The sequence below is a fragment of the Lissotriton vulgaris genome, chromosome 7, assembly GCF_964263255.1.
Source record: "Lissotriton vulgaris chromosome 7, aLisVul1.2, whole genome shotgun sequence".
NCBI lineage: Eukaryota > Metazoa > Chordata > Amphibia > Caudata > Salamandridae > Lissotriton > Lissotriton vulgaris.
This window is the reverse complement of record NC_141695.1, coordinates 726,220,929-726,234,910: the sequence shown is the minus strand read 5'-3', so window position 1 is coordinate 726,234,910 and position 13,982 is coordinate 726,220,929. Positions and strand designations below refer to the sequence as shown.

The following is a 13,982-nucleotide window of genomic DNA, read 5'->3' as shown; positions in this document are numbered from 1 at the left end:
CTGATAAGTTGTTTACTAATTTATTTTATATATGAGTGGTATAGCTGTTTTAGGAAGTGATTATGTAAGAATGTTATCTTCTAATGGAGAATGGTCTGCTATTTGAGGAACTCTGGACGAATGAGTAGTCAGGGCATGTCTATACTGGATATATTTGTATGCTTCTGAGCCTACTAAGTGGTACAGTCATGAGTAATTCTAGAAGGATCATCTCTCCCACTGTCAGAACTGGTAACATTCCTTTAGGTTCCTCAGGAACAGTACCCTCAAGAAGCCCACCTTCCTGCATCCTTGACTCAAGATTAACTGCACTGAGTATCAAAGTGGGAATTAGAGAGGATCCTGCAGGGAGGGATACCTGGAACAAGATGTTGTCCTTGATTATCTTTCCTTTTGTGCTTAGTAAACTCTTTGGCTTTATTAACACGAGTTAAACAATGACAACAGACCTGTAAAGGAAAAGCCGGTTATGCATAGAACAGTCGTTGTGTACGTCTTCTCAGGCTTCACTGGCAATTTCTGTACCTATAATTCACAAGGATACAAGGATACAATGCTATGGCTAAACAACCATGTTTCAAAACTAAGCACACATTCATATAAAGAGCCACTTGCCTTTAGACACAATGTTTCCATATGATGTGCTTTTACCACTGTAAAATATCACAGTGGTACTTCCAACAACCTTTTTGCAATGCACTACACATTACATATGCTAATGAGGCAGATTATTATTTAAATGTCCAAAGGAGCGCTTCAGCGCTATGTATCTGAGTTCAAATATGCAAATGTTCAAAGAGCGCTTTAGCGCGATGTGACACAATGCCAAAGTCATCAGGTATGAAAATCCCCCCGAGAGGGCTTCAGCGCGATGTGCCCAAAATGCCAGAGTTATCAATTTGTAAATGCCCAAAGAGAGCTTCAGCGCGATGTGCCAGGTTTCCAAAATCACCAAACATGAAAATGGCCAGAGCACTTCAGCCCAATATGCAAAAATGACAAAATCACCAAATATGTAAATGACAAAAGAGTGCTTCAGCGTGATGTACAACAGTGCCAAATTCACCAAACATGTAAACGACCAAAGAGCACTTCAGCACAATGCACAAAGTGCCAAAATTACCAAACATGTAAATGCTCAAAGAGCGCTTCAGCGCAATATGCAACTTTCTTTCAAAATGCAAAACAACAAAGACAGCAGATAACAAAAGCAGAACGTAGTTCCTTTCACAATGCTGTTGGTTGAGGAAGGAACGATCCTACCTGATTGTAGCTGAAAGAGGATCTACAACACGGGAGAAGAAAACAGTAGTCTCCTTGCTGGAACCGGAATCTTCTTTCTGCAACCGGAGAACAGGAACAGCTGCTGCTAAAGCTGAGGGTTCTCAACAACCAGCTTTGAGAACAGGGTATGACCCCTATTTAAAGGGCTCAGGAAGAAGCTTCCAGATTCCAGCTCACAGGTAAACTACTGGAGCTGAGAATGGACAATAGCCTTGATAACATCATAGTCTGCAACAAGCATTGGCACAGACACCCCGCAAAGTCACAACAAGCATTGGCAAAAACAATCAAAAACAGTAAACAGGTGCCACACAAGGTGCACCAGGAAACTGACGTGGCAGAATCATGACAGCCCACCCCCATCAATAGTGCTCACACTGTCAGTCATGTGGGAGCCTCTGGATGCTGTCTGTGAAATTTGTGTATCAAAATTGGTGCATGAATAGCATCACTTGGTTCCCATGAGTTTTCGTCTGGACCATAGCCTCTCAATGAATCCAAATACCGCAATTTTCCTTTTTTGCATTTACTACCCTTTATACTGTGTACTTCATATTCTTCATGCTCTCCAACGAGGAGAGGTGGTGGACCAGCTTGTCATTTGGTCTTTGCTGGTTTTAACAATGAAGTATGAAACACAGGATAGATTTTCATGGATCTTGGTAACTTTAATTTAAATGCTACTGGATATACACATTTTTCAATCTCAAACGGTCGAATAAATTGTCGATGGAATTTATCTTTCTGTTTGAACTGAAAACTTCTTGTAGAGAGCCAGACAAAGTCACCAGTCTTGTAAGTTGGACCAATTTTTCTTTTTCTATCAGCAAATCTTTTATAGTTTGTTTTTGTTTTCTGTACGTTTCTTTTCAAATGCTTTATAATAGCAGTCATTCCTTGTATTCTAGTGTCCAAAGATGGTATATTTGTTTGAGGTTGTGCTAATAGCAATGGAGCGTAATGTGGATGACAGCCATGATTCGCGAAGAATGGTGACATGTTCGTGGAAGCATTCTTTAAAATATTGTTGGCGAATTCAGCTTCCAAGAGGAGATTCACCCAAGAGCCTTGTTGTTTAAACAAATAGCATCATAAACATTGTTTTAATACCTGGTTCACTTGCTCTGTTTGGTTCCAGATGGAAACTTGTGCGCATGTTTCTTTTTATCTGTGTTGCACCAAGCTTTCCATACTTTTGCCGTAAATTGTGAACCCCGATCAGAAGTAATAGTGCGAGGCAAGCCATGTAATCTTATTATGTTTTGAACCAGTAAGGTTACTAACTGAGTTGCTGTATGCATTTTCTCACAAGCAATAACGTGAGCAATCTTTCACAGTCTGTCAACCACCACTAAAATGGTGGTTTTACCTTTATCCTTGGGTAAGTCTGTAATAAATTCTATGGATATATCTTCCCAGAGCCGCATTGGAGTAGGAAGGGGCTGCAATAATCCTTTTTTGGTGCTATGATCTCCTTTAGCTTGAGCACAAATGTCACATTGAGTTATATATTAGATAACATCTTGTCTCCGGGTAGGCCACCTGAAATTTCTTTGGACAAGCTCTTGGGTTTTTGCTATTCCTGGATGACCAGCTAATGGCACCATAGTAAGAATTGTCTTTGTAATGATTTTGATGGTATGTATATGTGTGTCTTTTGAAACGGTAATCCTTGAATAATAGTTCTATCTTTGTTTTTTGTTGCCAATTTAAGATCTGTTTTAATGACATACTTTTTCTTATGTCTTGAAAGAATTGTTCAGAGAAGATAACTCCGATAATTTGTTCTTTTGGAAATATAGATGGCGGTGTAATTGCCTTTTTTTCTTTTTTCTTCTGATGTTTCGCATCGAGATAAAGCATCTGCTTTGTTATTTATTTTGCGAGGTCTGAACGTTATTCCAAAATTAAATTCTGCAAAGAATAAGGTCCAATGTAACTGTTGAGGTGTCAAGTCTCGAGCAGATCATAAAAATTGGAGGTTAAAATGGTCTGTATAGACAGTCACCATATGTTTTGGACCTTGAAGATAATGGTGCCATTTTTTAAAAGCGAGCCAAATAGTCAACAGTTCTTTTTCTGCCACTGTATAGTTCATCTCAGCCGGTAAAATGTTTTGGGATAGGAATGCAATGGGATGTAATTGGTTAGTTTGTTCATCCGTTTGAGTTAGAATTGCCCCAATTGCAGAATTTGAAGCATCCACTTCAATTATGAAAGACTGAACAATGTCTGGATGATTTAAAACAAGGGCTGTTGTAAATGTAGTTTTAAGGGTTTGAAAGGCAGATTTGGTTTCTGGCGTCCATTGGAACGGAACATGTTTCCTTAGCAATTTTGTTAAAGGACTTGCTTTGCTGGAAAACTGCTTGATGAAGCGACAATAACAATTTGCGAGTCCTAGAAATTGCTTTATAACTTTCACTGAAGTTAGTTCTGGCCAGTCTAATATTGCCTGAACTTTTCTGGGTGCCATTGTGATTCCTTGAGGTGACAATATGAAACCTGTAGGTGTGAAATTCGCACTTAGATAGTTTACAGACCAGGCCATGTTGGCGCAGGGTGTTTAAGACCAGTTTTACATGTTTCTCATGTTCCGAGACAGACTGTGAATAGATCAACAAATCATTGCTGTAAGTGAACCTGTCAAGAAAATCTCGTAAGACATCATTTACGAAGAAATTAAATGCCGAAGGGCATTACGCAGTATTTAAACAAGCCAAAATGAGTTCTAAAAGCAGCCTTCCACTCATCTCTGGCTCGGACACATACAAGATGGTATGCCCCTCTCAGATTCAACTTGTTGTAAATAGTTGCTGATCTTAACTGGTCCAAGAGAACGGGGATCAGTTGCAAAGGATATTGTTTTTAGGTCTTGCCTCCGCAACGCGCATGCGTTGTGGAGGAAAGAGACCTTAAGTCATCGGAACAGCTTTCCAGTCAAAAACGTGCATGCGTTGCCCTTCCTTCCAATGGCAACGCGTTTACGTCTGGCTATTCACTTGCGGGAGCGAGCAGTTGGCGACAAATGTTATCAATTATCAGGTGCCAGCCCCTCGCTCCCGCGAGGTTATCGCGCCGGCCCCCTCTTCTCTCCCCTCCCCCTGCTGCCATCGAAGGCAGCACGCGCTTGTGTTTGTTTTTTATGGGAGTGCAGCTTGTTTTCATGACAGAACAATTTTAGTCGCTGCAGGAGCCGTCATCAGTAAATATCAAGTATTATAGAACACCGGTTCTGTTCCCAGCGGCACGAACAGACACCGATTAACCTGCGTTGTTGTGAACGTTGGCTGGGTCTCGACTTCGGGCACAGAGCTCCAGCACAACACGGGTGCGATGACAAAGCAACCACTCATCACAGCACAGAACGACGTGCCTAGGCTAGTGCACGATACTGAGGCAACACGCTTAGCAGCAACGCGTGAGACCAGGCCTTGGAGGGGAGTAACACCCCAGAGACACGTCGGGACAATGAGAGCCGGGCGAGAGGCAGAGAGAAGGGATTGTGCAGGTCACTATTTCCAATCCAGTTCAGGGATATTCGCCGCAAGATAAACCGTCCGGAATCGAGATCTGACCCCAACAAAGGCCTATCTAACTGTATATGTATAGGCATTTATATAGCGCACTACTTACCCGTAGGGTCCCAAGGCGCTTCGACCGCTGCGAAACCCTTCCTGGCTTCCCTGAGAGATGGTCCCTTAATGGGTATCTCCAGGGTGAGACCAGGCATCCCCGGTGGTCTGGTGGGGCCGTTAGTGAAGATGAGGCAAGCTAATGCCCAGAGTTGCCGAGTGTGATCGCTGATCAGAGTGGGCACCGAGGCGAGAGAATTATCGAGTCCGCTGACCCTGGTCCAGAAACCTGCCGCGCCGGGAATCGAACCCTGGTCCCGGGCCGTCCTCTGCTCTCGGGTCTGCCGCCTCTAACCAGTGAGCCACACTACTTCACTACTGACGGCTACCTGACACATCCGAGACATAGAGTAGTAATAAATTCAGCTGAGCCGAGGATGCATACGTGACCTATAGCTTGCTGGCTGGGGTGTTATTACTGCCTTGGCACACTGCACAACTTCGACGCCCTCTGGCTGGGCCTAGCGGTCTGCACTCATCATAGACAAGTATCATAGACACATTTCTGCCTCATAACTGTGAACCATACATTTTGGAAGACTCTGCTTAACAAGCTGGTACCCTCCCTTAGTTCTGTTTTTGTCTTCTTTTTTCTAACACTGCGCGTGAGCCATCTGCGGTATAGCTGGCTGAACATTATATTTTCTTGGAGTCTTAGGAGAGCAGCAGTTCTTCACATGTAAGCAGCAACAGCACTAGGATATAATTTCATCGTGCAGTGTGTAGCGCACTTTATATATTATCCATCTGGCAAATCCTGCCTCAGAACAAGTATGACTTCACCCCACCGCCCACCGGGACTCGCCACAGACACCCTTGACTAACCCCCACCTCCCTCCTGAAAGACCGGTCCTGTCTTCCTCCTTCACGTCATTGGAGCACAGGGCTGTTGTTGCTGTTCAACTAGACATTTTCATTTTCTTTGAGACAAGCACACATTGCGCTTGTTCCATCTGCGTTAGACTGCTGAACAGTGACATGTCCTTCAGGTTGTGATAGAGGGCGCCAAATGGGGGATATAATGAGGTGTGCTGCTAACTTGCTCCTTTTCACTTCCTTAATGCCATTTGTCTCCAAGCCAGACAGGACTTTGTGTATTTTATTTCCCTCATAGACTGCAGAGCAACCCCTGAGATAACCGGGCAATTTATGTTAATCGCGGTTGCCAGCGCAAGCGACCTAGTGTACTGCAGTCAAACACAAGACAAATGTGGATGTTTGTTAAGAATATTCCTGTCACAGCTTTGTTTAAAGAGTCTGCATTGTGTACTTGGCTGTGAGTCCTATTATTCAACTAATCACACCAGTACCTTTGTAAAAATTCTTGGCACTGAGACGAGGCCAAAAGAAAGTAGTAAGTACCACAGATTCATAGTGGGGGTCTTGTGCTTCATATCTTAAGAATTATCTGCCTTATTTAATAGACAGGAATGACACAGGAAGTGTGAAGGGTGATTGGAGTTGTTATCAGATGTGCAGAAATAAATAGACTGCGATTAATATTGCAGATTTTTTTTTTTAAACGTATGGGCAGCTGTGTATGCTGATAGCAGCATGGGTTTACCCCCCCCAGCCCTACGGGCCTATACCAAAGTCTCCAGATTTACCTCTCGTTCCGTTTCTCACAGTGTAAGCTAGTTTTTGTCGTGTAATAATATACCAGCAAACACGCATGGCACTTTTGCGAAAAAATACACGTCTCATGAACGGTAGGCAGCTGTCAATCATCCGAGCCGCGTGACAGCAGGTCGGTGTGTATGAAACAGAATGGCAGTCTACGTGCCATTCTCAGCCGTAGGGTGCACGGACCTCTGCAGGGCTCAGGACCAGTGTGAAGCGCTAACATCATCTGTCACAGCGTCGTATGGGCCGGGATGCCCGCCACCTCTTTCATCACCAATCCCAATGGGAGGAGACAGACACAGTTTGAACTTTTGGAAGGCAGGAGGGCCTCACGACCCCCCCGGACGTATTTATTAAAAATATGAAACAAAATTTAAAACTTTAAATTAAAAACGTTTCTTGTATCATGTACAAATTCAACTTCCATTACATTTGATGAAGACAGGTATTCAGGCTAACCTTAACAAATCTCTAATACAAATATTTCCTAACCGAGTCTAACATCATGACAAATGCATTGTATACAAATTTGTACATCCTAACGTTAGGGGCCAACGGGAAGGTCTTAACCGGTTTCAGATCCCTATCACCAAATTCCAGCCCTCACGTGTGAGTGGCGCATGCGCAGAGGACTTTACCCTCGTAGCCAACTGTAACTTCCCTTGTCGTGGGGGCCCCCTTTCACTCGACGCCATCTTAAGGTCGTCCGAGTTCCCGTGCGGGGTATCCGTTAGAAGGACAGCGTGGACTCCCCCCCTTTCCCCGCACTCTCTTCCGCCGGAGCGGATATGCGGCCCCAGGGAAATTCTGAGGAGGGGCATATAGCCGTCTCCCCCTGGGAGGGGCCTATGGCCGTCTCCCCCTGGGCGACCCATCCGTAATGGGTGCCGCCCCCCGTGGGAGGGGCCAATGGCCGCCTCCCCCGGGCGCTCCCATCCATAATGGGTGGCGCCCCCCCTAGGGACCTTGAAATCACTGCTCACCGATCATGACCTTACCGCCACAGGCCAGATAGTTGACTGACTATCTGGCCCCCCCAAACCTCCTATGGGTCATGTCTCCTCAATCCCACTAGCCAAGCTATCAAGTCTCCTATCAACAAGTCATCCCCCACCCTGGACAGGTGTACTCCATCATCTGAATAACAGTGATCGCCCCAGATGCACCCATGAGATATGCTTTGAAGGTGAGCAGAGCAAAACAGTTTCTCCATCTTAGTGTTGACCCTCTTTACCGAATGTTTCAACGCTGATGTGGACAACCCACCCCGCCATACCCCCCAAGGGATCATGTGAGACCAAGCTATTGTACATCCCGGGAGCACCTTTGCTAACCAACTAACTGCAGAAAGTATGTGCTCAACTAAAGCTCGTCTGCCCAGTCTTACCAAGTCATTGCCCCCAATGTGCACTATGACTACAGATGGCGGTGACCTGTGCCGCCCTAGTAATTCTTTCACAAAACTTTGCAGTCGGTCAATACACAGGCCGCCCTTCCCACGGAAGGACACCCTGAAGCCATATTCCTCAGATGTGTGGATCGCATCACCTGTCTTGAATATGTCCCCGGCACGCCTCACGTATGAGTGGCCCACGACCCAGACCACACATCTTCCATTCCTTGTTCCTTAAGTGGTGGTTAGCTGACACTGGGCCGGTCCCAATTTCCGCCCTGCGTCACAGGCTCGTGAAACTGTAATCCAAACAAAAGACAACAAGCGTGAGTGCACTTCTTCAGTAACTTACAACATGTGCAGTCGCACGTACCTCTTGAAACAATTCGAAGACCAGCGGCCTAACTGTTTAACATTGTCTGCCTGGAGACCTTGAGCCGTAGCTTCTGTAGCGGCCAATATCCTGAATGAATGGGTCCCAAAAGCACTCGGGTTCAAGCCCCCCGCTGCAATCATGATTGCCAGCACCCTCTGAAACTGAAACTTTGTCAATGGGGCGCCGTCCGTATGTCGCAGCAAGGCCGCCCCCCATGTTGTCAACCTTTGTTTTAGGTAGGCCTCAACATGCCTCACTGGACAACAGGGACTACCTGGAGCGCGCTGTAACACAATGCTATTCCCCAGGGCCTCCTGGTCCGTCTTTGACCTGGCTATCGTGATCAGCAGAGAGTCCCTATTTACTTGCATGTGATCCCTGCGCAGACCCCCTTCAGTATCTCGTTTGTTGACAGCCACTAGTTCGCTCACCCGCAGGGCCCCATTGAACGCCAATGCAAACGCTGCCCGGAATAGTTCAACCTTGCTAGGTGAGAAGCATGTCTCCTCCAGTTTAGCCAGCAAGGAGGTCAACTTGTCAAATCCTATTGGGTGCCTGTAATCCTTTCTGCACCCTTCTAAACGCCGCCAGCCTCACAGCGCCTTCCTGACTAGAAAGGAGTCTGTCGGGTCCCTAATCCCATGGAGCTGAGCCATAAATGGTATGGCGGCCTTATACCGACTTGCGGTTGCCGCCGACCGGCCTTTCTCATGAAGTGCCACTAAAAATTGGGTAAAGGACCCCTCCTGCCCCCATCTATGCTCCCATGCTGGGCCCAAAAAGGCGCAGTACGAGCGGAACGCCCCTTCATAAGCTTTCCTCGTCCTGGGCGCTAAACTGGCTGCCACGAGGTTTTGTAGTCCGGGGCGCCGATTTGCCATAGTGCTTCGGGAAATGGCGCTGCCACTAGCTCCGCTGAGGGTAAACAATCCTGAAAGCCTGCATTTTGAAACGAGAGAGCGCATCAGCTGCATTATTCAGTACACCCGGCACATGTTCAGCCCTGAATTGTACGTTTAATCTCAAGCATTTCAACACAATTTCTTTCAACAATCGCAATATCCATTTGAAGCGTGCTGCCTGCTGATTAATGCACTCAACCACAGTCATGTTATCGGACCAAAATACCACAGAGCGGTCTCTGAATTCCTCCGGCCATGCCGACAGAGCCACGCAGATGGGGAAGAGCTCTAGAAAGCCAATGTTACTCGTCAACCTGATTGTTTCCCACCATGCTGGCCATTTTTGGGTCGACCAACGGTTTCCGAGGATTGCGCCAAACCCCACGCTGCCCGCCGAGTCGGTCCGTAAGCCTATTTCCGCCGACGAGGCCGGGGCTTTGCTCCAGACCACTCGGCCGTTGAAGTCTGCCAGGAATGCCAGCCAAATGAGCATGTCCTGGCGAACCTCTGCCGACAGTCTCGTGCGATGGTGCCCTTCCTTGAGGTTCACCATGGCCTGGGCAATGGATCGTGAGAAAGGGCGAGCCATCGGTATCACCCTTAATGCAAAGTTAAGCTGACCCACTGTTTGCTGTAATTGGTGCAGTGTCACTTTCTCGTTCCGAAGACACTGCAACAGGGAAGCCCTGAATTTGGCGATCTTCTCCTCCGGCAAGCAGATGCAACCCTCCACGGAGTCTAGTTCGATGCCCAGAAACTCCAGTGAGGTAGTCGGCCCCACCGTCTTACCTGGCGCCAACGGAACCCCGAAACCCCGCATGAGCACGCAGAAATCCTGCAATGCCCGTGCACAGTCCTGAGAGCCCGCTGGGCCGAGAAACAAGAAGTCATCAAGATAATGCATCACAAGTTGGTGCCCTGTGGCCTTCAAGAACACCCACTCCAGAAATGAGCTAGACATTTCAGAATAGGCACACGAGATTGAACAACCCATTGGCATGCACATATCCATGTAGTATCTCCCCTGAAACGTAAAACCCAGCAAGTGCTGATCTTGGGGATGCACCGGGAGCAACCTAAATGCAGATTCAATATCCGATTTTGCTAACAATGCACCAGGGCCTAAGCGATTCAACATTGCAACTGCGTCATCGAAAGATGCATACTTTACACTGCAAATGTCAGGATCAATCGCCTCATTAACGGAAGCCCCCTTTGGTGCCGACAAATTATGGATGAGCCTGTTCTCCCCCGGGTCCTTTTTAGGCACTACCCCTAAAGGGGAACACACAAAATCGGCCGTTGGTGGGTCACCAAAAGGTCCTGCAACCCGCCCCAAGTCAACCTCCTTGGCGATCTTTTTGGCGGCAACCGCCGGGTTGCGCTGAACTGACAGTTGGTTCTTACATGAGGGGTCCCCCCGAAAATCACCCGCCGGGATCCTGAAGCCATATGAGAAGCCATCTCGCAGAATCCCGGCGGACGCATGATCAGGGTATTTGTTGAGCCACGGGGTCAAAGCCAGGATATCTACGGGGGATGGTGTTGACTTCCGCAGCGCCGTATCAATCCTGCTTTGTACCCCCTTTACCTCCGGCACCATTTGCTCTGGATCGGCAGCTAGTTTCGGGGTGTGAGGTGTTACCACAACTAGAGCACGCATGCCTGAACCTAAACGTTCCTTGCGGTCTGCTACACCTCCCCTTATTGAAACCCCAACACACTCCTCGCTTATTTCCGTTCCCGCCCGACCTGGGCTGAGAGTCCCCCCCGTATTGGGCGAAAGGGCTGAGGCTGTTTTTGTGTAAAGGCCCTGGAGCCGTTTGCGCTCAACCCTGAACCACTCGCTGATCCCGGCAGGAGCTGCGCATGCCACGATACAGTATCCAAACAATCCCAAGTCAGTGTTTCATTAAACTCTTTCGCTTTTCTAAAAGCCATGTCATACCCTTTCCATTCTTCTCCTCCATACTTCTCATGGAAGCTCTGGATCCTGCTTTGGTAGCAAGCCAGGTCACTCAACAGTTCTGGTGTTCGTTCAGCGATAATCGCTACAAAAATAGAAAATGCCCTGTTCAAATTCATCATGGACTCCTCGACCCTGAATTCTGCAATTTTTGCCCGCCATACACTGGGGTGCCATAAATCTTTCTGAGTCTTGGCATATTCTAACTCACGATGATCAGTCAACAATGAAAACATGTTTATATATTTATTAGCCCACACCAGTTCCTTAGTGGCTATGGGAATATGTTGAGACAAGTTTTCCCGCCTTGAGGGTACCGCGCCCTCCCCCATCATTGGGAGTGATCTCTTACAGGCTTGCGCCGCACCCCAGCCGTGTCCGTCGACTTATTCTGGTTTTCGACAACGACCACCTTTGCCACCTGTGGAGAAATAGAAGGCACGTTCGCTGTCCCAGCACCCCTTGTCTGCCTTAGCTGCTCTATAATCAGCCTAGCTTCTTCGGCTAGGTCTTCCACAGCCGCGGATCCCCCGCTCCCTTCTTCAACCAGGGTAACACAGCCGCCAACTGAAGCGCTTGTTCGGGAGGCATTTGGTTGTCGTCCAGCGGTGTGATAACCACAGGGATTGGCAATCCCCCATCCGGTGTGGGTACCGGGCTGGACGCTGGAGCTACTGGGACCAGTGGGACCTCCATCGGAACTGGGGCCTCACTAGGAACTGTTTTCCCCTTCCTCTTTTTCCCCTTATCCCCCCCTGGGGTAATGTTTGGTAAAGCAGGCCCCACGATCCTCTTAGGTCGCCCTGAGGGGCCCGCTTGGGCCTCTACTTGTTTCCGGAGGGCCGCTAACCCACGAACCAGCTGGTCTACTTTACCAAATTTTCTGTCCATCGCCGATACTTGGTTCACCAATGTGCGCAGCATTCGTTCCATCTCGGAGCTTTTTCCACTCTTCTTGCCAGGCATGTCTGCGTATGGCTTTTACCTCTGCCTGTTATACAGCTGTGACTCGAACCCCAGCTACGCCTTGCGACTAAAACAGAAAAAACAAGATTACACGTTCAAAAAACTGCAGCTTGTTCCCTTGAGGGCTCACGAGTGACAAGTGGTGCAGCCTTCAGAGCGCAGGAACAAGAGGACGCTTCCCTGGATTCCCGCACCTTTTATCTAGCAGCGGGAAGGCGGGGCCGCGCCCCCATCCCGCCCATAGGTACACCGACTTCCGGGCGGGTGTTTACGGCAACCCTTTTAGGCGGCGGGGGCGTGCTCCGACCACGCCGCTATGGGCATACCGGCCGGGACACGCCCCCCGCCCGCAACGGTTTCCCGGGGGATCGGGGCACCCATCCATACATTCGGGATGACCGAGTGGTCTCCCCTTTCCAGTATCTGCGCTTCGTGCAGCACGACTGCTAATTAGCACCTGCGTGAGAACACATTCTGATCCTACCCCTTCACCCCTCCAAGTGCGTTCTATGGATATTATATCATACCTGGGATCGTGCCTACAGTTGGATCTGCTCCCCAATTTGGTGTGTGTTTGTCCCGTCTGTCCTTTAATTCCACGACCTTGTTTGTGAAAAACTTTTCCTCTTCCCATTTTACCCTGTTATCTCGAGCACTGCCTGTTTTTATTACTCTCTGTATCTCTCCTCCCCTGTAAACCCTTTTCTTTGTTACTCTGTTTGGGGTACCTCTCTTCTTCCTGCCCCATTTCATTCACAGGGCCATACCTATCAAGGTGCAGCAGGTGATGCGGCACCGACGCCCTGATCATTGATGGGCCCTCTGGACCCGATTATTTTGCGTTTACCACCAAACTCTGAGCTGGCTTATTTTCCTCCCTAGCATGACGGCCCATGGCCTCCCCACCCCATCTCTGTCTGTCTCTAGTGCTCCTTCTCTGCGCTATCCTGCCTGCTTGTCGACAAGATGTCTCATTACGTTGCACGTTCTCCATTGGTATTTGCTGTAGCACTCTAGTCACAGAATTAAATCCATGTTAGAACAAACCAGACTCTCGTCCAACCCGCGCCTCGAAATTGGCATAAGGTTGGTTATTTCCACTTTTGCTGTCCAGCGTTTAGAGGCAGCAAACAGCGCTATTTTAGCTGTTCTTCCCTAAGGATACGTGCCTCCTTCCACCACCCACCCGTTACAGACTACTTGAAACACCACCCTTTACCAGCCACTCCTCCAGCCTATAGCACCGTCTACTGCCCCTCTGCCAACGCCGTACCTGTGCCCTTGCTCACTGGCACATTTTCTGTTTATGGCTTCACTGCACTGGCAAATGCAAAGAAGGCCCCACCTAAACCATTACAGGGGTAGGAGCTGAGGCTTTCACTCTGCTCTAAAATCAGCAACCTTTGCAGAAATCTCCATAGTGACACACAGATGCGTGCAAGGAAAACGTGGCAGCGTGTTAGTGGTGTACCCCACTAAATAGGAAGGGCAGTGACCATCAAAAGATAACAGAGGGTACAGAGGACGACCCTCAATATAATGCTTCACTGCATCAGCAACCCAGAATGGCCTTTCTAAATTGGCAGCAGGAATGGTAGGGATTGCTTAATTTGAGCCGGTGGTTTTTAATGCTCAGCACCGGTACTTAATCATCAACATCAGTACTTTTCAGGAGCACCAGTTAAGAGCACAAGCATTCATGAATTATGATTTCCGCACAATCACAGAATGTTGAGCCGACGCCAAAACTCAAGCCGAGTTCTCCAGTTCCAAAGTGTATGTCTATGTGTATGTATACTTGTAAAGAGCACTATCACCTTTCAGGCATCCTGGCGCT

At 48.0% G+C, this 13,982-nt stretch overlaps 1 protein-coding gene across 2 annotated transcripts in view; it reads left to right on the top strand.

The window, feature by feature from the left end:
* LOC147702338 (ATP-binding cassette sub-family A member 9-like) overlaps positions 1-13,982 on the top strand; it is a 1,822,583-nt gene that overhangs the window by 1,458,054 nt on the left and 350,547 nt on the right. The gene's annotated exons all lie outside the window — the stretch shown is intronic.